The sequence below is a fragment of the Vulpes vulpes genome, chromosome 7 (assembly GCF_048418805.1).
Source record: "Vulpes vulpes isolate BD-2025 chromosome 7, VulVul3, whole genome shotgun sequence".
Classification (NCBI taxonomy): domain Eukaryota; kingdom Metazoa; phylum Chordata; class Mammalia; order Carnivora; family Canidae; genus Vulpes; species Vulpes vulpes.
Window position 1 is genome coordinate 53,843,429 of NC_132786.1, and position 23,372 is coordinate 53,866,800.

The 23,372-nt window shown below is 37.0% G+C and overlaps 1 protein-coding gene across 2 annotated transcripts in view; it reads right to left on the bottom strand.

Annotated features, from left to right (window-relative positions):
* Window positions 1–23,372, bottom strand: part of TENM3 (teneurin transmembrane protein 3) — a 2,512,213-nt gene that overhangs the window by 2,049,381 nt on the left and 439,460 nt on the right. For both annotated transcript variants that reach the window (XM_072763857.1, XM_072763858.1), the window contains exon 3: window positions 15,800–15,833. The gene's annotated coding sequence lies outside the window, so the exon portion shown is untranslated. The remainder of the gene's footprint in view (window positions 1–15,799; window positions 15,834–23,372) is intronic.

Below are 23,372 nucleotides of genomic sequence, written 5' to 3' on the forward strand. Positions count from 1 at the left end.
AAAGGGATGGAAAGGCAATCTGCCATGAGTTCAATTTTAGAAAAAGCAGGATACAGTGGGAAGTGTATCCTGGTGCTGGTGTGGGCAGGAGTCTATGTTATAAGCAAACAGTTCCTTTCTCTGGACTGGAGGAGGTCTCTGTTCCCACAGAAGAAGTTGCCAAGCTGCCCTGGAATTATCTCAAAAACCATGGGATCCCCAGTCCGGATGCATTTTAATCCTACCAATAATTCAAAGTTCTGGAGTGGTTATTGTCTACAACATAGGAACAGCTCCCAGGAATTTTCAATCATGTAATTTCTTCTGTACTACAGTAAAGCCCTAGTATAGTATTCCTTTTCACTAACCCAGTTTTCCTAAGGAATAAAATCTGATACCTACAAGGAAATGCAGGACTTCCGTACAGAAACCATCAACAAAATAAAGATAAACCACTGAATAGGAAAAAATATTTTCAAACCATGTATTTAATAAGGGACTAATATCCAAGACATATAAGTAAGTCTTAGAACTCAACAGCAAAAAACAAAACAAAACAAAACAAAACAAAACAAAAATTAAATAGGCAAAGGGCCTGAACAGGTATTTTTCTAAAGGTATACAAATGGCCAACAGATACATGAGCATCTCCAATCGTTAAGGAAATTCAAATCAAAACCCACAATGAGATATCATGTCATGTCTGTTAGAATTGTTGTTATAAAGAAAAAAAAAAGCAATAACAAATGTTGGGCAAGAAGTAGAGGAAAAGGAACCCTTATGCACTGCTGGTGGGACTATATATTGGTACAGCCACTTATGGAAAACAGTATGGAGATTCCTTGAAAGATTAAAATGATTAAAAAATAGAACTAATATATGATGCAGCAATTCCAATTCTGGAAATCCATTCAAAGAAAATAAAATCACTCTATTGAAGAGATAATCTGGTTCTCCATGTTCACAGTAGCATTATTTGCAATACCCAAAACATGGAAATAACCTGATTATCCACCAATGGATGAATGAGATTAAAAAACTGTGATATATAAACAATGGAATATTATCCAGCCATAAAATAAGAAGGAAATTCTGACATTAGGAATAACATAGAGGGACCACAAGGGCAGCATGCGAAGCTAAGTAAGTCAAAAAATGACAAATACTGCATAATCTCATTTTTGTGTAGATTTTTTTTTAAAAGGCCCTCAGAGAAAGACCAGATTTGTCCTTACCAAAGCTCATAATGAATTCAGACAACAATAATGCAAAACTAACAAAACGAAAACATGAATCCTGTTTCCCAACCCCAGAACTAACAGTCCTTCCATGTCAACTCACTTTTCTACACCATGGGCTTCATACATACACCTGGGTTTCGCAGCCATGGTTTGCAACCTGGAAATAATTAACTGGCTTCTCTTATAGTACATATTAGTTTGACTTACTCTGGCTTCATGCTTTATTTGAAAAGGTCTAATTAGTTGCCAATTCCCGGGTATCCCTATTCTGGTTCCTCCAACTTCTAAAGATAGCCCTAATTGTTATTTTGGCTTATTTATTTTTAATTTGAGTTTTACTCTTATATAGTTGACATACAAATTTGTAATATATTTGAAGTGTACACTGTAGTTTGATATATGTGTATTTTATGAAAGGTTTCCTTCTATCTAGTTAAATAATACAACCATCACCAAACATTTAAGTTATACTCTGTTACCAAACTTCACTTATATTATATATTGTTAGCAACTATAGCTACCATGTTTTACATTAGATCCTCAGACATTTTGAATTTTTAAATTACATCCCTTACTAGGTGCCTAGAAAGAAATAGTGCTCAATCCAGTGTTGGAATGGTGTATGTATAATGTAGATGCATACAAAGAGAAATATGCCATTTAAGCACATGCTTTAACCAACCAGCTACTGACAATATATTTTAATTATACAAGCAAGCAGGACTACTCTACGCCCAGTAAATCAAAAGCCAAAAATACAGTATCAATAATACAAAATACCAGGAAATAGTATAACTTGTACTAAAGTGTAGAGTACCAGATACTTATGAGCACCTTCCATAAAGAGGAATAATGGAAGAGGCCAGGCCCTAAGCTTCTAGAATGCAAAAATCAAAACTGGAATAAGGTCAAATATTGTGCTGAGGTCTTGCTCAGATGAGGGAAACCCTTAGCAACAGTAGTTTTCTCCACCTCACTCCATATCCACGGTCCTGCTTTCTACTGTTCTAGTTACCTGTGTTCAACCCCAGTGTGGAATCAGATCCTCCGTCCGACTTACCAGAAAGTCAACCAATAGCCTAACACTACACCACAATGCCTATCTCCCTCACCTCAGTTCCTCTCATGATGCAGGCATCTTATTGTCTTGCAGTGTCACAAGGGTAAGTACAGTACATTAAGTTATTTTGAGAAACCACACATGCATGCATCTTGTATTACTAGATATTGATAAAATCATTCTGTTATTGTTGTTTATCTCTTACTGTGCCTAATATATAAATTAGGCTTTATTGTATGCATGTATAGAAAAAAAAACATAGTATAATAGAATACCAGGGTCTGGCACTATCTGTCATCTCAGGCATCCAGAAGGATCTTGAAACATAAGCCCTGAACTCAGGGTTAGCTACCTGTGCTGTTGCAGTCATAGACCGAGGGTGTCCTACAAGGTCCACTGGCTCCTGTGGAAACAGAAATTTTGCTGACCTTCACTCATTATTTGTCCTGTGTCCCCATCTTGCTTGAGGGCTTGCCTGAAACCACAAAATCGGCTAAAAGTTGGAATGTTCTCATGTTCTCTCTGGCCTCACCTAGCTCATAGGGCTATCTAGAGTAAATAGCATCTATGTCAGGAATGCACTAGAAAGAAGTATCTTTTAGGTCTCTCAAGCAAGAAATGAATATGCGTGTCCTAATGGCAACTTATTACTACAAATGTCCATGTTCTATGGCATGGTGTCAATCAACAGTCAGCAAAATGAGACACAAACCCAGAATTCTGGGTGTGCAAGATGATCCATGGAGTACAGTAAGAAAAATAGAACTTCAATCTATATATTTTCAACTTTATTTTATGCATGTTTTATAAGGCACACAATATATTAGTACAAAATACATGTCAGGGATTTATAAATATTTATATTGGGCATGCATTCTTAAAATATTTTTACTAATAGAATTCCCAAAAAGCTCAGTAACCACTGTTGACACATACGCAGATAATATGGTTTATATACACACGTTAACCAGCCCTGTGGACAGGCTGAGAAATCTAACTACTGTTCATAATAGTAATTGGGGGAACACTGTAAATCTATCATTAGAATCAGGGCGAAATATGAACTCTTGTTATTAGCTGATGTGAATATTAGGAACTCTGTTTGACGGCCTAATATGAAGAAAACAAATTCCTACAAAAAATCCTAGACTCTTGCTTTCCTTGTTATCCTCTATCAGCTTCACCTGCCATTATCCGACTGCTGGTTGGATCTATAACCTCTATCTCCTCGGGCTAACTCATACATCACTTTCAAAAGGGCTAGCCAGAAAATTGTAGATTTCTTTCTAGTGAGCCACATAATGATTCTATCTCACACTTTTACATCACCTGGCAGTTTACAGAGCATTTTCATATCCATTATCTCATATGATATATTGCTCACAAGTCTCTGGCTTCCTGGGATTTCTATTATCCAAACCTCTCAACAGTGACTTTCAAGCCCTGTACCTTCCACTAATGTTGTTGGGTTTTCTTTTATCTTGCCTTTCTCGGTAGATTTTACATTCCTGAAGGGTTATGACTATCCTCTCTAATCTTAAAAATTTCTCTCTCCTGTACTTAGCCCTCTTCCCGGCACATCGTAGACAGTTAATCACCTTGTTGACAATTTGCTTCACACTCTTCAATCAACCTTCCTTCCTGTCAGGCAAGGTCTGAGCTTCTGTGGGCTACTCTTTTTCTTACACAGAATCTTCTTACTTGAATCAAATGGCTCCTGAATCTGTACAGATACTTTCCCCACAATTTCTTCCTCCTTCTCCATTTACCCCTTAGAAGATTCCATCTTCTACAAAGGAATTGTTTTTTTACCATTATTCATATTTACTGCACATAGTTAATTCATATCCACATATCCAACTTTTCTAAATAAGTTTATCTACATGCCTGAACCATAGTTAATTTAAGAGGTTATTACGGAATGTGAAGGTCCATGGTTTACGTTGGTAGTGAATTCTATTTTGCAATACTTACTTATTCAACCACTATTTATTGTGTATCAGACAAGAACAAGCAAGCTAGTTGGTATAGAGCCTAGGTAGTTGGGGGTTATCTTGTAGGAAAAGCTGTATTGGAATCATAGTAATACCCAGTAGAAAGGAATAAAGGTCATAGGAGACATTTTGAGGGCGCTTTCAAGTTCAAAGGAAGAAAGAGTACATTTCGCTAATGCTGACAAGTTTAATAACAATCAAAATGATTCATGAAGTTCCTTCTTGTGCCCACCACTTATTAAAAATTAAATTTAAAAAATTCAATCCCTGCATTTTACAAGCATATAATGTTTTAGTAAAAACATTTAGGCGCAAAGACACATGAGTATTAAGCACAAATACAAATTAAATGTTAAAAGTAGTAGGAGAGAAGTGCAAGTGATGAAAACTGAATATTTCTCAGGCTGTGTCTCATTACTTACAAATGATTTGGAGATGTGAATGCTGTAGACATGTTAGTGCAGTTGAGAGTCATTAAATAAAAAGCAAGAAACAAAAAATAATATAGGAATTCTATGGCACTGAAACAATCCTAGAATTTTGTTCAAGGAGATGTTATAGCTTTGAAAGGAATGCTATTGGTTCACATTAGCAAGATGTGACTTCAACATCCATAATTCAACTTACCTGTTCATTCAATTATAGTGATTCTGCTGAGAGGTGTGGCAAACACATTCTCCACAAGAAAACATAATGACAACAAAGAGAATGTTTGGGGAAAAAAAGACTGCTTGGCAGCTTTCAGCACTGTCTCAAAGACTGACTTCGGGGATGCAGGTTATATTAATTTTAACTACTTCCCTCTATTTTTTTTAAACCACTTATCCAGAATGTAAGAGAATGAGGTAATTTGCACACCCTCCCTTCTAGTTTAACTCTTTAACTTAAGATAGTTAACCAGAATTTATACCTGTTTAACATTTCATGATTGAATAGAAATGACTATTAGCTTCCAAGCACAAGTGAGCCTTTGACAAATGAGTTCTTGAAAGTGTCGCGCAGATACTTGTGCCTTTCACAAACGTGCAGAGAAAAAAAATCTTAAGTGCACAGGAATTGAAATGCTCTGGTATATAATATTTATGCCTTTAGGGTACATGAAAATTGGCCAAAAGCCAGTTCCTAAATAAATATTCATTGTTTCTACCCTACAGGCACTTCCATCATATTTTACTAATAAGGATGTTGTTTAGAGGCAGAATTATAAAGGTCAGAGCCTAATGAAATAGCACTTTTATCTTTGGATTCTCCTGAAGAAGCAAGCGAGAAATTAAGAATGTGCATTTTGTTGACTAAATGAAAGAGCTCCCAATGTGGAAAACAAATAAATATATGTTAATTGCACTATGGTTGAATCCTAAGAATGTTGATACTCTAGATTTTCTGGGGTTACATCTAATTATAAAGGCCAGCATCTTTTCGAAAGTGTATTTACTTCTATGTAAATCATCTGTTTAAAATGCTATTATGATATTCATAAAAGCTTTCTTGAAAATTTCTATTTGAAAAAATATTTCAAACTGTCATTCTTTAAAAGCTTCTGGTTTCATTGCATATAAACTTTACTTTTGTTCTAGCTCTTTTCCTAAGGAAAATTGTTTTCATTCAGTTTCGCTATCATTTAGGAGTGGGGCTCCTGTGGCCCTAGCTTCCATGGGTATTTACACATCATGACAGGAACTGCAACCACAAGCTCTCAGTAAAGCATATTGAGTATATACAGTGTTATGCCATCTGCCTTGCTGTTCTCCAGAACCAGACAAGTCAGTGACCCTCTGCAGCAGACACTGCAATGATACTATTAGAGGAACAAGCATTTTGACATTATAGTGGGCCCTTATACTCTCCTACTCACCACCAAGGACAATATTCTGGATGCACTCCAACTGGACCACAGATCTGAATTTGACATTTCTTACATCCCCAAGTAGCAAAGGTGAGGCCTGAATAAATTTCAGGGAGTTCTGAAAGTTTTGCCCTGGACAGAGTAATCTATTATGTCAAGATTTTTATATATGTTTTGTATCATATGTATGAAGTTGGTCTGTTTGTTTTTTAATGTAGGCTCCATGCCCAGCATGTGACACAACACGAGGCTTGAGCTTATTATGATCCTTAGATGGAGACCTGAGATCAAGAGTCAGAAGGTTAACCGACTGAGCCACCCAGGTACCTCCGAAGTTGTCCTGAAATACATCTACAAATAATACATTATGTGTTGAAGAAAGATAAATTGTACTAAAAAAATTACCCATATTAATGATTATATATATATATATATATATATATATATATATTAGGTATCTTTAGTTTTGCAAAATATGCATTTCCATGTTTGTACATTTTATACTTAGTATGAATGGAGGGTTTGGTAAATTAGGCATGGAATTTAATAGTTCTCAGTTCTTTTTTTTAAGATTTTATTTATTTGTTCATAAGAGACAGAGAGAGAGGCAGAGACATAGGCAGAGAGAGAAGCAGGCTCTCTATGGGGAGCCCAATGCGGGACTTGATCCCAAGACTCCGGGATCATGCCCTGAGCCAAAGGCAGACACTCAACCACTGAGCCACCCTTGTTCTAGTTCACCCTAGTTCTCAGTTCATAAATGACCCCCTTGCCTATCAAGATCCATACTCTAATATCATACAGCTAATGTAGAGTTTCCATCTCCTAACTTCCACACAAAGTATTTTCCCCTGTTTGGAATTGGGGGTTTCTAGATATTATTACAGGACATATGAATAATGTAACACAATTTGAACAGTTCATAGTTTTCATTTAAGAGATATGCAATCAAAATGAAGACATTTATTTAGTAAAAAGTTGAGTGTTATGATGGGATAAAATCATTCCTAGGTGCTACATGAAATTAAATCCCATCCCCTCCTAAATTCTGATCTACCTGGAGGAACATGGGAAACATGGACAAATATCAGGAAACACAATTAATGAAATGAGCGATCCATAGATGATCTAAAATGGGAGTTCAGAGGTAGAAAATATAATTAGAGACTTCAGATAAAGGTTCATAGAAGACCAGCAGAGTAAGGTGTGTTTTGGCATGGGTGAGTAAAATATCCTTTCCGGAGCAGGACCAGCAACGGAGTAGGGTGTCAAAGTTTAGAAAGATAGTCTGAGAAGGAGGGATCCTGAATGCCAAGGTGAGACCTCTGGACACAAAAAGAATGGAAGATGGTCAAGCCAGTGAAAAAAATGTTTAAAGAGATGATTTTAGTAGTGTCAGGAAAGATGAAAGTAGATTGACTGACAGCCAGGAGGCAACATGGTTAGAGACATTGCACTATTGAGTAGAAAATGTCAAGAATCATGTACAACATTTATAATAAGGAAAAATATTATAAAGCATTTAAATCTTACAGGTGTTTCCCTGTAGTGCACCCAGAGGCCAAGAAGGACCTAGAAATACTCAAGCAGATGTATCAGCCACAAATTCAAGTGCTCTTCACACTTTGATAAGCTTTGGTCTCCATGTGCTTAGAGATTTAATCATCTTTCCAATCCTTTCATGATTCACAGTGAAGTGGCATACTTGTTTATGTGGTTTCTTATGATGTCTGTAAAGTAACTTCTGGATTTCTAGACAGTAGTTTTTTCAATATTGGATATACCCTCACAAATGCCCATATTTTCTGAAGAAATTCCTGAGCTACTTTACAAAAGTAGACTACAATTTAACCTCCACATTTAAAAACAATACTCTATTTATTTATTTGACAGAGAGAGGACAGAGACAGAGATAACACAAGTAGGGAGAGGGAGAAGCAGGCTCCCCGGCTGAGCAGGGAGCCTCATGTGGGGCTCCATCCAGGACCCGGGGATCATCACCTGAGCAGAAGGCAGATGCTCAACCAACTGAGACACCCAGGGGCTCTAACCTCCACATTTAATGGCTAGCTGAACACACAGGAGAACCAGTGTGGAGAAAGGACATGGTGGAGAAATAAACATAATTCTGATTTTGGGTGGCAGTGTTTCTCAAAATTTATAAAGAATATACTGTATATTAGATATAGTGCCATGTATCATATTTGCTTGCAAATGTCTAATTTTGATGTAAACTATTTGAAATTTATTGCTTATGTATAAACAGAAGATTAGCCTTTACTAGACTTGAAAAAAATCACAAAATCTATAAATAAAACTGTAAAGCTTATCTACCCAAACTACCAGATTTAATATATTATCACTAATGATGTTTAGATAAAGCTAAATGGCCACCTGCAATGCAACTACATGATTAAACTTTACAGTGAGTTTATATATATATATATATATATATATATATATATATATATATATATATATATATATTGCAAATGGCTAAGGCACTATTTGTCATAGAACAACTTAATTCAGCCAACAATTCTGTATATTCTAACTATAATGAAACTTCAGTTAGCTCAACTTTGAGGCTTCAAATGGCTTTAAGTTAACATAAACACATTTAACTGTTCTCTTTCCCTCTTTTCTCCCTCTCTCCTTCCCCTCCCATCTCATGATTTCTAATCAATTATAGTAGTACAGTTTGAAATTGCATGGCACGTAATATAAGATGGTTAATTGGGATCTCATTAACATATTAAAATTTTAAGATTATAGAATGAAAACTTACTTATCCATAAAAATCTCATGGAAACCTCATGTACCATTAGAAATAGGTCTGAGGAGGTCTTCTTTCTGGAGAAACCAAGACTGAAAAACACACATCAAATACTGAAAGTCACAGGAAGGGAGGTATTTAAATGGGTTTTGTTTTTCAGGAACAATGATTATTTTGGTTAATCAGAGCTAGATAGGACAGAAAAATATCTTCAAGAAAATTATGTTTATGAAAATTGTACATTTTCCTTTTAGGAGTTGCTGCCTCCAAATACACATTTTCCTCAGGGAGGACAGTATTTATAGTATTTATAAAACACTCCAGATTTTCATTCTGTAAATCTATACTTTCTGGGCTTTTAGCCAAGATGTAGAAACATGTTGATAACTCTAGTGACAATTTTTGTATCACCTAGGTCATTATGATGGTTACAAATTGAGTATTTGAGTTGTATGAAATTTATCAATCCATTTAACACAAAGAAAAACAAAAGCCCGATTTTTGTTGTTGTCGTTTGCATTTCAACAGCTTTGGTTCCTTGAGAGCATAATGACTGCCATTACATGATTAAAGAAATGGCCACAATGGTCAGTCTTATATTATTGTGGATGGGTGAAAACCAGATCATAGGGGATCATTCAATCTTAAATGAACATGAAGTTCCTAACAGGCACTGTTTATTAATGAAACAAATATCTGAATATGGTTCAAACTTTTTCCCCCAAGTATTCTTGGATACATTCAATTTCTTATTGCTTCTCCATTCTTTTCCTTATGTTCTGACTAGGGAAGAGCCAGTGTAAGGGAGGAGTGGAGGGGTTTCCAGCAGATTGCCCTTCACAGAATGGAGCAAGCTTCTATGAGGAGGGCCTTGTATGGCTCCATCTGACTTGATTTCAAGGCATAAATGAGTTTCTGTTGGTACTTAAGCAGAGTGGACTGATAACCCCATAAATAAACATAAGTTAGCATATATCTTGAGGAAATCCTAGAACTGGGAAATCTAGTGTCTCAAATTTTTAAATAGTAGTACATAAATGTGACTGCTAACCTACCTGAGGTAATTTAGAGATGGTACAGCCAAAGAATGACAAAGAGATGTGATTGTAAATCTGCTGTACTATAAGAAAATGCCATCTGGTAACTAATATTAGTTTACTTTGCAGAATTTATCCTAAAGGGATGATGGAGAATGTTCAGGCCTACAGAGATGTTCCTTATGGCATGGACACCAATAATGAAGAATAGAAGACAAGGTAAATGTTCAATTGTGGTATGTGTATAGCATGAAGTTGTTAAATGTGCTAACATGGGACATCTGGGTGGCTCAGCGATTGAGCGTTTGCCTTTGGCTCAGGGCATGATCCTGGAATCCCAGGATAGAGTCCCACATCAAGCTCCCTGCTTCTCCCTCTGCCTATGTCTCTGCCTCTCTCTCTCTCTCTCTCTCTCTCTCTCTCTCTCTGTGACTCTCATGAAAAAATAAATAAAATCTTTTTAAAAAATGTGCTAATGTGATACTGACAACCTGCAAGGATTTTCGCCATATATTGTTGGGAAAAAAAAAAAAAAAAGGAAAGGAAGCAGTCAATAAAACATTTGTGAGCAACAGTATGAGTCAATGGCCCAAGCAAGAACAGATGACACACACCAATTTGTCTAACTCTCAGATGGTTCAAAAAATAAACCATTTACAGAGATGTAGGTGGGGTCTTCACAAACCTCAATGGATTCCACAGGCAAACTCTCCCCAACCTGTGTATGGCAGAGACAAGGTAAGTAACAAATCCTAGAACCCACAAGAGGTGTCTAGGGCAGTGTACATTGAGACGAACTATGAACTGTGGTCAAGTTTGCTTGAAGCAACCATGGAAGGAGGGATCCAGGGAAATAAAAACCGGATCTCATCATCTGCTCCCTTTCTCATCTTTTTCCAGGTCTCCTCACACCCTGAACCAAAAGAAGCCAGAGAATGAAGGAAGCTCTCATGCCTCTTGGGACACAGAGAGTAGGATAGGAAAGCATACAGCTAAGAAAGGGTTTGGGATTGTACCTTCTCAAGTGCAATTTTTTATGTATAAATGAATGCCTACAAAAGTCTAACAGAACACACTACAACGGCAGTGGCAGTTAGCTCAAGGGGTGGTGCGACTAAATTATGGTGATATTTTTCTTCTTTAAATTCACCATAATCCACCAGCTGCGATCGGTATTGCTTCTACAATGAAAATCTCACTGTGGAAAGAAAACTTTTCCCCAGGTTCATTTTATTATATAATTCAAGTTTTAATGTGTATACTTATTCTCAATATGAAGGTTTTTCTATTGGTTTTGTTTGTTTAAATGAAGAAAATTAATCCTTGGGAATTCTGAAGAGAGAATGGTGGCATATGAGCTCCCCTGAACCATTCCCAAGTTGCGTGAGAAAAGCTTAAATTTACTTCAAGGTGAATGTATAAAGGCAATGACAGTATGTAGGAAAAAGGAATAAATGTGGAGTTTTATTCTACATAGAATGAAGCTCACTGGGAAAGAAAAATCTGTATTTTTGTGCTTTAAATATTTACCTGGAACAGTGATATAACTTAGGCTTCATAAATATGCTAATGACCAAAGTGCCAGTGAAAACATGCCAAAAGTTGGAAGGTATAAGGAAGCACAGAGCTTGATTCCAAAATGAAAGGAAAGTACGATGGCTCAGAAGGACATGGTACAATGTTTTCTTCTTCAGACACTTTCATGATTATTGAAAATGACTGGGAGAAATGATCAAAATTTAAGGGAGAGGCATTTTTGAATACGGAGGAGAAACTAACAGTATAGGATATAGGTTTTAAAGAACGTATACAAGAGGACATTCCAGGTGTAAAGAGAAAAAAAAAAAAAAAGGAAACAAAACAACAACAACAAAAAAACCTTCCTGAATTTTGGAAAAAGCATATGATGAAAAAAGGAAATTTATTCAAAAAGGTTAATTTTAGATTTCAGTGCTTCTCATACAGTTGAAATCCTCCTAAGAGACACTCCCATTCAACTTTTACCTATAATCCCAGAGAAACTTACCGCGTGGACAATTACCTTGAGAATGAGCCTACTCTCAAGATTGTTTAACCTATCTGCATTTAACAAAATACAGACTTACCATTAAAAACAACCAAAAAGGGATCCCTGGGTGGCGCAGCGGTTTGGCGCCTGCCTTTGGCCCAGGGCGCGATCCTGGAAACCCAGGATCGAATCCCACGTCGGGCTCCCGGTGCATGGAGCCTGCTTCTCCCTCTGCCTATGTCTCTGCCTCTCTCTCTCTCTCTCTCTCTCTCTCTGTGACTATCATAAATAAATAAAAATTAAAAAAAAACAACAACCAAAAACAAAACAAATTAAAAAAAAAAAAAAAAGCAAAACATCCTTTTGTCTGATTGGGTTAAAAGTTTCTTATGATAATACATAATGAGTAGGTCCTGGCTTAAGAAGAGTAAAACAAACCACTGGACTCCTTGACATATTCATGTAGAAGAAAGGATGGAGAAGAAGGGAGGTATTTTCTGGAAGCACTAGGACCCGTAGTCCCCCTTTCAATAACAGTAAAAAAATAAAATCAACATAAAACTTTGAGATAAAATCAACAAATATCAAATATTCTCAATTCTGTATTATTAAAGCACTTGGAGTGACCTTTAAAGGTCAATTAAAATTTTCTCAAGGGAATCCACTGCCTTTATTTTTTCCTTACCAGAATTAGTTAGCTGTGCACAGCAAAATGAAGCATGTGATAGCTTTCACTATTATTTCAAGAACTTCAGCAAAGTCAGATATACATTCTGCTATTCAAGCAGAGAACTGTATTTAAAAATGAATATCTCATTTATCACTTGTAAATTCTTTTCATTTTGGCTCTTTGCTATAAAAATATTAAAAACATTCAAGCTCCCTGTCAACACTGAGTTTATCCTGGCAAGTAGCCTGGTGAGAGCTTGGCTTTCTGAAAAGCTGATTCACATTACCACAGGCAGCACATTTTGTTTATTTTTCTTCTTTCCCCTATTTTCATATGCAGGGAAAATCCATAGGAGGCAAATAGCCTACAGATTGCTTTTATGTGATAAAACAATGTCTGCATGCCTAGACTGGACAAGGTATCAAAAGCCCTGGTATTAACCCTTCTTCACTTTTCTGACCTTTGCCAAGTCACTTCGTGCTCAGTTTCCTGATCAGAAATACAAATGTAATCATTGCTTTCAATCATTTTGGCTATAGTGTATGAAAATTTGTGACAAGTAAAACGTGATTAAAAATGTAAATTATTCTCAAAGTTTTGAAGGAAACAAATAAAATATAAGAGGTTGGAGAACAGTACAGAGGAGATTTAAAACAGATATAGAGGAAAATGTGTTTAGATATTTCAGAAGAGGCCTGGGAATCAATCATGTCTGCTTAAATTTCTTTTACGGGCAGTGAGAGGTGGAAGAGAGTAAGAGAATATGAATGAGATGTTCTGTGCATACAGAACATTTCATGTATAAGTGTTATAGTAAGTTTGGAGAGGAAGCAACTCCACTTTTTTTTTTTTAATAGTTTATAGGGCTGCCTGGGAAAGACTTTTTGGTCTCAAATGATTCCCCATGCCACTGAGATCATCATATTCTCTTACATTTAGGTTATGCCATTACAGAAGCCCACTAAACTGTAAATACTGCCTAAGAAGGCTATTGAACCATTTTTGGCTTCTTAAAAACAAATTACCCAGCAGTGTTTTAAGGGAAAGCATTGCAGAAAGGAGACTTTCCCTAAATAAAGAATAAAAGAATAGGACTCTAGTTCCAAGCTTCAGTAGATAGTGAAGAAGAGGAAGTCCCTAAAGAGCAAACAGCTAACTAGGGACATTAGAGAAAGTCAAGAAAGAAGCACTGAAGACAGAGAGGAGCCACTAAAATGAGAGCTGTCTGTGCTCCCCAGTGCCCACAGGTCGGTCCCCTGGGTGGGTGCAGGGACACTGCAGACAGAACATCTTTCCCTGGGACTGAGCAAGATACTATGCCTTCAGTTTCAAAATGTCAATAATCTACAAGGTCAGTGCACCCAAAGCGAAGTCTACAATCATGAAAGAAAAAGGTCAAATCAGGCCATAAAATGACCATTTGATCAGATGGAGCGATAGGAAGCGTGTCTGAGGCTGTGTGTACATAACAAGAGATTTACTCTTAAAAGAGAGCCTAGTGCTGACTAATTAATCACTTTCATCATCTTTCCAGCAGTCTCAGCAACTCAGAGATTTTTTATATCCAGTTTGAAAAATGACAAAAATAGCTCAGAGAGGTTAAGCAGCTGGCCTAAGAGATCACACAGCTAGAAGGAGCTGAAGCTGGGCTTACAAGTGAAGTTTAATTGACCCCAAACCCGTGTTCTTTTCATCACAGTATTTGTATGGGGAGGGGAGGGTTAGGAAATACCTGAAAATCTGGCACAAAAGCTATCAAGAGTAGTAATGCAGTCTGAACACTAGGGTAACTATAATTTATGATATACGTGTGAAGACTCAATTTATACACAGAATTTTGTTGTACGTTTATCACAACTAATGCCCCCCCATGGCATGGAAAAATTTGTGGATTATACTCTTGAAAATACTTCCTGAGCAATTATTTAACACTTTTATGGGCTCCTGCCATAGTATCCCAAGCTTTTAAAAATAATAATGTCTTTTTTTTTTTAATCTTCAAGATGCATTTCTTTGGATAACTCGGTAACGTGACATGGTGGTTAGTGTGCTGGATACCAGACTGCCAACATCACCTTATCATAGAAATCCAGACTGTGAAAAGAAACAATTATTAGGCAAAGGAAGAAGTTATCATTTGTGAATTTACTGACCTTAACAACATAATTACACACAGAGCCACTCTGTGACCACAACCCGCAGCACGGTTTCAATGCCTCAAGGACAACATGTTTGTCATGATACTACATCCGCAGGGACAGAAGGAAAAAAGTGATGTTGTCTACCAACAAAATCAACAGGTGAGATGTAGAACCAAGAGCAATAATCAAGATCGATGTTTGCTCTGGAAGCTGTTGGAGGGCATCTTCAGAAGCCCTATACCATGACTTGTTAGAGCAACAAAGACTCAATGGGCAGGGACACAGTGATCACTAACTGCATCGTGTGTTCACTGCCAGACTAAATATTTGGGGAAAGGCAAGCTAGGAAACAAGCCCGTGATCTGATCATTTCTTATTACATAAGGAAGACACACTGGACAGACCAATGCAGTTCACTTTTAACTGGATTCTTGAAAATGTAAATAGGTGGTTGAGTCAGCAATAATGTTGAATTCATGGTTAAACTTGATGTATCACCAGATTTTAAAATGGGTATGCAATCAAGTAAAGAGTATATATATCATCTCATTGGCAAATAGATTTTTATGGCACATTTTTATACACTCATGCAACCTTGTATAGGTTGAACAGTTTAGAGCTTCAAAATGACCAAGCCATCCTCTGATTTCAGCCAACCAAGTTACAAAGAGCGGTAACACAAAACTTCAGTCATATACCAAGTGGCTGGTAATTTCCTTGAAAATTGTCAAAAACCACCTGGAACAGAGATGAATGTGATCAAACTGCACTGTGTTCTTTGTATTTTACTTCAACAGGTATTTTTTCTTTTAAAAGCACCAGGTTAATTAATTATTCTCACAAAATAGAAAAATGTGCCAGTCTGTCCTTTCTACGTAATGTCTGCACCATGAACAATAATCCGGAGCTTAAGATAATTAATACTATATATCCTTGCCTTTGAACAACACAGCTGTCAGCCACAGGGCTTTAAAATTAATAGGCTCTTCAAAGCTATAAATCAGAAACCATGATAATTTTATATAATATTTCTTAAAAGGCACTTACCTTTTGGAAGAAAACACTTCTGGCAGCAAATTGCCTGTTAAAATAAAACATATCATTTATTGGTACCCAGTAAATAGAAAGGATGATGCATTGTTATATGCAGAATAATTATAGGGCAACTTTAGAAACTTTTCTTGATTTCATTTAGTTTCTTTCTTTTTTTTTTTTTTTACTAAAAATTAAAATAATCTCCTTGGTTGTAATAATTAAATGCCTTTCTGTTAAATGCATGTGCACCCAAATCACAAAAGCTAATGAGTTTCATGTCTGAGAGCAAAAAACAGAAATTACAGGGCACATTATCCAGGTCATGGGTGTAGATACCAGAATATTCCCTCACTGTCTGTGAGGAGAAGTGTGCGAGCTCCTGTCTATACCAGAAGCTTTAAGGGCCAGGTGTCATAGAGGATTTCATTTCTACTAAACAAAAATAAAATATCCAGGTAAAAGTTATTCTGAATTGTGCTCCTTTCAAGTATTATGTTACTTATTTGAGTTTCATATACACTTTTCACTGAACTACATTGAGATCTGAGGGATTTTTATTTGCACTATCTCATAAACATCACTGAGGTAAATTGAAGTAAAGTCATGGTTCATGCAACATGCAGAAGTGAAACAAACTGGCTTGAATCAAAGTAATATGTGCTCCTAATCAGAGGCATAGGAGTGATACGCTGGTAGCAAAAGAAACTCAATTGTTATTTCTTTCCCGTAGGACCCAAATTAGTTTTCTCAGAAGTGAAAATCAAAAAATATGGAAAAATTTTCCTTGGGAATTCTCTTTGTTTGGTCATATAATGCTACAGACACATTTTTTCCCCAACTGTCCACATATGTCACAGGTGCAGACATCTGGATGCCTCCAGGTACACAAAAAATTTTAATGGAGTTTTACTGTATCCTCAGAATAAGTAAAATGCAAAGGCTGTCAAAACTGATGAACATTTTGATACTAATTTGTAAAGAGAGGTAGCTCCTGTTGTAGATTCATCAGTGTTCACTTGAGTGTTAAATTGTCAGGACGCCAAGACCGTTTCTCACGGTGGTCCAAGGTCCAGTCTGTGACAAGAATTATTATTTTTTTGTGTGATAAGAATTAGAAAGGGGAAGGGGTGCTCAGAGATAGTTGGGGTACAGTCTGGTATGCTCCTGGCTCCTCGAGGTAGGCCATTCTCCTGGAAAGACCTGGCACCGCTGGCGCCCTGCCTTCTCACATTGCTTTGGTGGCCCTAACGCAGCATCAGGCCAAATCCCCTTTCTGAAGGAGCCCCGCCAGCATTTAAGGGCAGAGCTGATTGACAGAAAATAAAACAATTAATGTAAAAGTTCATCTGTCCACAGGCATGATTTCCAGATGTCTTTGTGCTCTGAAATAAACAGAAGCACTCTGGACCAAAAAAAAAAAAAAAAAAAAATCTTATCAAATTTAGTCTTGTTAAACCTTTTATTTATTTATTCATTTTAATTCTTTTAATCTTTATTTATTTATTTATTTATTTATTTATTTATTTATTTATTTATTTATGTGTGTGTGTGTGTGTGTGTGTGTGTGTGTGTGTATGTTTTATCTATTTGAGAGACAGCACAAGTTGGGAGTGGGAAGACAGAGAAGCAGGATCCCAGTTGAGCAAGGAGACCTGATGCAGGGCTCCATCCCAGGACCCAGAGATCATGACCGGAGCTAAAGACACATACTTAACCGACTGAGCCACTCAGGCACCCCTAGTCTTATTAATTCTGCAAAATAAATAGTTTGCTTCCTCCACCATCCACCCCCATAGCTCAGCTTCCATAATTTCTCATGATGCTACCATTCTAGCTTGTTAAAAGGGTCTCTGCAATTCCTTTGCTATTCATGAGCTACCCCAATCCCAACCCATTATCCACATAGGTGTCAGAGTATTCTTAAAAAAGAAAAAAGAGGCAGATATAATCAATTTCAGCACTACTTAAAAACTCCAATTGTTGTTGTTGTTGTTGGGCTCATTGAGAAAATTTGAAAAAACCTTGATACAGCTTCTGAGGCTTGTTCTGAATCCTGCTGACTTCCTTGGGCCAATCTTTCATAGCAGGCTCCTGTCTCCTCATACTACAGACATAAGGCCTTTTTATCCTGTTTCTCAAATTAACCCCCCCCTCCCCTCTTTTTTGGTCTCAGGGTCAGGACCTTGGCAAACATGAAAACAGATGAAGCCCTTCCATGTAACTGTTGACCTGACTTATGGATCTCAAACATTCTCTGCTCAGAGTCTTCCCACAAATCCTAAAGACACTCCTGGTCTTTTTCACAATCTAATCATTGTGGTTTGCTCGGTGTTCCCTTTTGAAGCGCTGCAGAGAGAATCGTTGAGCTCTGCTTAGTCTCGCCAGGGAGAGAGTCAACATAACATTTATCGTCTAACTCAGAGGCTTTGAAACAGCAAGAAGGCATTAAGCAGACTACATGGCGGGACAGGACACGCGATCCAGGGCTGGTCTGAGCAAATCCGGGCATTGGGTCCACCACCCTGGGGAGGGCAAGTCAGCATTTACAGGGATGCTAACAAGTCTGACTCTGCTCAAGTTCAACTGAGGGGAAAAATGCAAGTGGTTGATGAGCTTCCCCAAGCTGAGTGTTACTCGTGTAATGTGTTACATTTAGTAAAACATGAAGTAGCCTCACAGTTGATTTTCTATGCTATGCAACCATAATAATAATAAAAAAATCTGTGAACATCTAAAAGTCAAAACATCATGCAACGAACTTCCAAGGTTATCCAAAGCTGGACCACAGCCCAAAAACACAGCCTCCCATTACATGCTCACTGGGCTAATTTCTGGGCAAGCCAGGAACTGCATCTCTCAGCCTCTGGATGAGTTTCTCTCTGCCATCAATACATTCACCTTCATCCGCTTATTTCCAACAAAGAACTGCAAGAGCCGACACATCCTCCTCCACTCCCATATCCTGATTATGGACTGGGTAGGGGGACAGCAAAAGACATAGACTTCAACACTTCTAAGACCTCCCTGCCCACTTTGTCACCAGATCCACAAAACATCCTCTTTGACAATATTTCAGTGTGAGGTGTAAGCAGGATTTTAGTCTAAGAACAGAAGACTTTGCTTCAGACAATCAGCTTTCAACTTTACTCTCCAGAGAGATGGATAAGGAAAGAAGTAAATACACAGGCATCTGGGTCCTTGAAATAGGCCACCTTTGTTTTTCATACACAGAAAGTGAGAGGAGGAGGAGGAGGAGAGGCAGATGGAGATTTACTTATACCACTGGGTTAGCAAGGTCATTTATTTTTCCTTTTTTGGAGGTTGAAGTGAAACTGAATCTCCAAGACTGAATGGGATTTAATCAGGTAGAGACAAACTGAAGCATATAAAGGATTTTAAAAGAAAGTGTGGAGAACATATTTTTGCTTTTGATAATCAAGATAGCAATATGAATGATGCTTACAGTGGGATGAAACAGGCCTCTTAAGAGATTTCTGCAGTAATTTGAAATTGAAATGGTGGAAAAAAATGAAAATGAAATCATGACAGACTTAACCAGGACAAAGTCCATGAGGAAGTAAAGAAGGTAGATTTCCAAGGTATTGAAGAGAAAGATTCATCCACACTTCTGACCATCTGGAAACAAAGGTTTATGGAGTGTCTTTTCAATGTTTGGCTTGAGTTGAGAAAAGCACGAGTTACCAAATCAGTGATCGTTAAGAGAAATTAAAAAAAAAAAAAAGCAGATAATGAGAAGCAAAGACAATGAGTTTTCGGATTTTTAAAGATTCAGACTTTTGAAGTTCAGAAAGAAATTCAGTAGACAGCTCAACACTTTGATATACATTACTCTGATTTTGTATCAGAGAGAATCAAAACTAAGGGTTTGTCATCTAAAGGCCATACAGCTGCTGTGTGGTCCAAGAAGGATTTTAACTTTCTTGACTCCAAGACCTCGTAGACCTAGCTCTTTGGCTTTGTAAATTCATGCCTAAATAATCACAGTTTCTTCTATGATGCAAGGATGGTACCTGTCTTCTTGATATGCTGAAGTACTATGAAGCTCAGATTGAGCAAATAAAAGCAAAGACCTCTGAAGTGGACATTTAGTAGAATTGGTGCGGATCCTTTTGAAACCTAATTATTGCCTTGGAACTACCTAGACTAAATAAATAAACAAACAAATAAATAAATAATATACATTTAGTTATGAAGCTCTGTCCCACCATTCTACACTATTCCACTCAATTAGGAAACCAAAAACCATGTCCATGTCTATGCTGCTGAGGACAGTGGATATGGAGCATGAAAAGAGACCAGATGGCTCTTAACGTTGAATCGGCTACCTAGGCAGACATTTACTCTGATTTTTTTTTCCATTTCTGTTTCAGGCTGGCTTCTAATATTCTTTTGATGAAGATTTTTATTTGTGCATTTCATGGTTGTTATGTGAATCTGTTGCTACCAAATAGGTTGAATCTTAAGTCTTTTGTGAAAATTAGTATGCCTCTTTGTGGTTATAAATAACAAATGTATTCTTTTAGATAGGAAGAAGGACGATTAAAGTGTTTTTTGTTCTCTTTCCATTCTTAAACTTTGTTCATATTGATTTATTTGGATTGTTAATCATCACCAAACGTAAAAGATTATCTCAAATAAGAGCATGTCATGTCATGTCTATTTTGCTGTTTGCTAGAAATGGACCATTGTGCTGCCAAGATACATTGTTAGAGCAATTTATTTTCCTGGTTTTCACCATCCCCCACTCTACTATGCAGAGATATGTTAGTGTTTTCATCTAAAGTCTTGCATTTTCAAAGAGGATAAAAAAGAATTGGTCATGCATACAATAAAGCAGAAATATTTATCAGTTAAGTTAGTGAAGGGCTGAGACATATTTAATTGGGTAGTATACGCAGCAATAAATCCAGTTGTAGAATTATTAAAAGTTGCATTTAGAAAAAGGATTTTGTTACTTTAAAGGTATAAAGCCCTTTAAAGATTCAATTACATAGTATTTATCAAAAGTGAATGGACAGAGGTTAAGGGTGTTGACTTTGGAGTCACACTGCCTGTGTTTTTCAAAGGGGACCCCAATACTTATCACGGTGTGGCCTTCAGCAAGCTACTTAATTCCTCTGGCACAATTTCTTTAAATGTAAAAGGAGGAAAACATCCACCATCTCATGTGGATACTTGAGGATTAAATGGGTTAATATAAAATAAAGCATTAGAATATGGCTCAGCACATTATCAGCCCTCAGTATATGTTAGCTTTCATAATGAATCAATCTGTTGTTCTAATCTTTAGTATAGTAATTACCAAATCATATTGTAGAAGCTTAAGCTCTGCTAATATGAAATGGCATAATGTCTCGATTATCCTACATCCAGAACAAAATCAGATAGAAATGATATGAGTAGTAAATGTTTATCATAAACACTGCACACAAAATCTGAAGTATGTTGGCCATACTGCATAAAAACCTCAGCCTTTTTTTCTTCAGGCCTGACATCTGACTACATATGATACAAAGATAAATAAAAATCTTTACTTTAAGCAACTTGTAATCTAGTTGGAACATAAATCACACATCTGACAAAGGGTTAGTATCATAAAACTCATACAACCCAATACCCAACCAACATCAAAAACTAATAAAACATGGGCAAAGGATCTGAATGGGGATTGTTTCCAAAGACAACACATAGAAACCAAGAGGTACACCAAAAGGTGCTCAACGGTGCTAATCATCAGGGAAATGTAAATCCAAACCATGATGAGATATCATCTCACACCAGTTGGAATGGATTATTACCAGATTATTACCAAATAACAACAACAACAACAAAAAGCAACCAGGGTTAGGGAAGATGCAGAGATGAGGGAACCCTGGTCTATTGCTGGTAGGAATGCAAACCAGTGCAGCTGCTATGGAAAACAGTATGGAGGTTCCTCAAAAAATTAAAAATAGAACTACGGTCCATCAGTTCCACCTCTGAGTATTTATCCAAAGGAAATGTAAACACTAACTTGAAAAAAATATACGCACCCTCATGTTCATTGCAGCATCATTTACAACAGACAGGATATGGAAGTCACCTACGTGTTCATTGATGGATGAATGGATAAATAAAACGTCTATAAATACAATGGAATATTATTTACCCATAACAGATCCATTAGAGAGCCATTTGTGATAACAAAGATTGACCTTGAATATAATACACTAAGTGAAGTCATACAGAGAAAGATAAATACTGTATGATCTCACACATGAAATAAAAAAATAAAACAACACCAAAACCAAAAAACTACACAATGATTGAGCTCATAGATACAGAGAACAGATTGGTGGTTACCATAAGTTGGGGGTGGGGGATATCAAATGGGTGAAGGGGTGAAAAATACCAACTTCTAGCTGTCAAATATTCATAGGGATGTAATATACAGTATGGTAACTATAATTAATACCGTGTTGTAGAATTTACATTTACTAAAAGTACATCCTAAAACTTTTCATCTGAAGAAAAACAGTTTGTAACTATGTATGGTGATGGCTAACTAGACTTACTATGTAATCATTTTGCACTACGTACAAATATTTAATCATATGTTATAAACTAAAAGCTAGTATGTTATATGTCAGTTACATCTAAATTTAAAAATCTATAGGAAAAAAATAAAAAATAATAAAAATAAAATAAAATAAAAAAATTAAAAATAAAAATAAAAAGCTATAGGGACGCCTGGGTGGCTTGGTGGTTGAGCATCTGCCTTCGGCTCAGGGTGTGATCCCTGGGCCCTGGGGTGGAGTCCTGCATCAGACTCCTCACCCAGATCCTGCTTCTCCCTCTGCCTGTGTCTCTCTCTCTCTCATGAATAAATAAATAAAATCTTTAAAAATAAATAAAAAATAAAAAGCTCTTTAAAAAGGAAACATAGCAGTCTCAAGTACTATAGAATAAACCAGGGTAACAAGCAGTGCCTGTATGCGAGAGAGGACGTTTTATCATGCAGGGGCATGGAACACAGGAGGATACTCCATCTAAGATAGGAATGAAGGACAAGCAGCCAGTCTGAGAGAATCTGGCAGCACAAAGTACCAGGAATAAGGAAACATAAGAGGGAGAGCCTAAAGGAAGATTAAAATGTTGCAACCTGTGAGGAGAAAACCTTCCCCAGTGAGGAGACCGGTGAGCAGGTCTGGGAAATGGGCACAGGAGGAGTTCTCTGACTTAACGGCCACTTTCTAAACACGGAGGGACAACACTGAGGTTTGGGAGAAGAATGACATGATCCAACTTATGTTTTTAAAATAATTCACCGACTGCTTTGTGAATCGCTAGCACGGGTCCAGGGTAGAGAAGCCAGGAAACCAGTGGAAACATTGCTGAAGTAGACCAAACAAGAGAGGAGGAAGGGCTGGGCCTGGTGGTGGGGAGGATGCAGAGGAAACCCAGGATGCCAGCTTTCAGGCCGAGTTCACAAGATGCCTGACGGATTGGAAGTGAGATTGGGAAAACGACAGGAATTAAGTTCCACTCCTAGGTTTCAGGGAAGCAAGAGAAATTATGCTCCCAC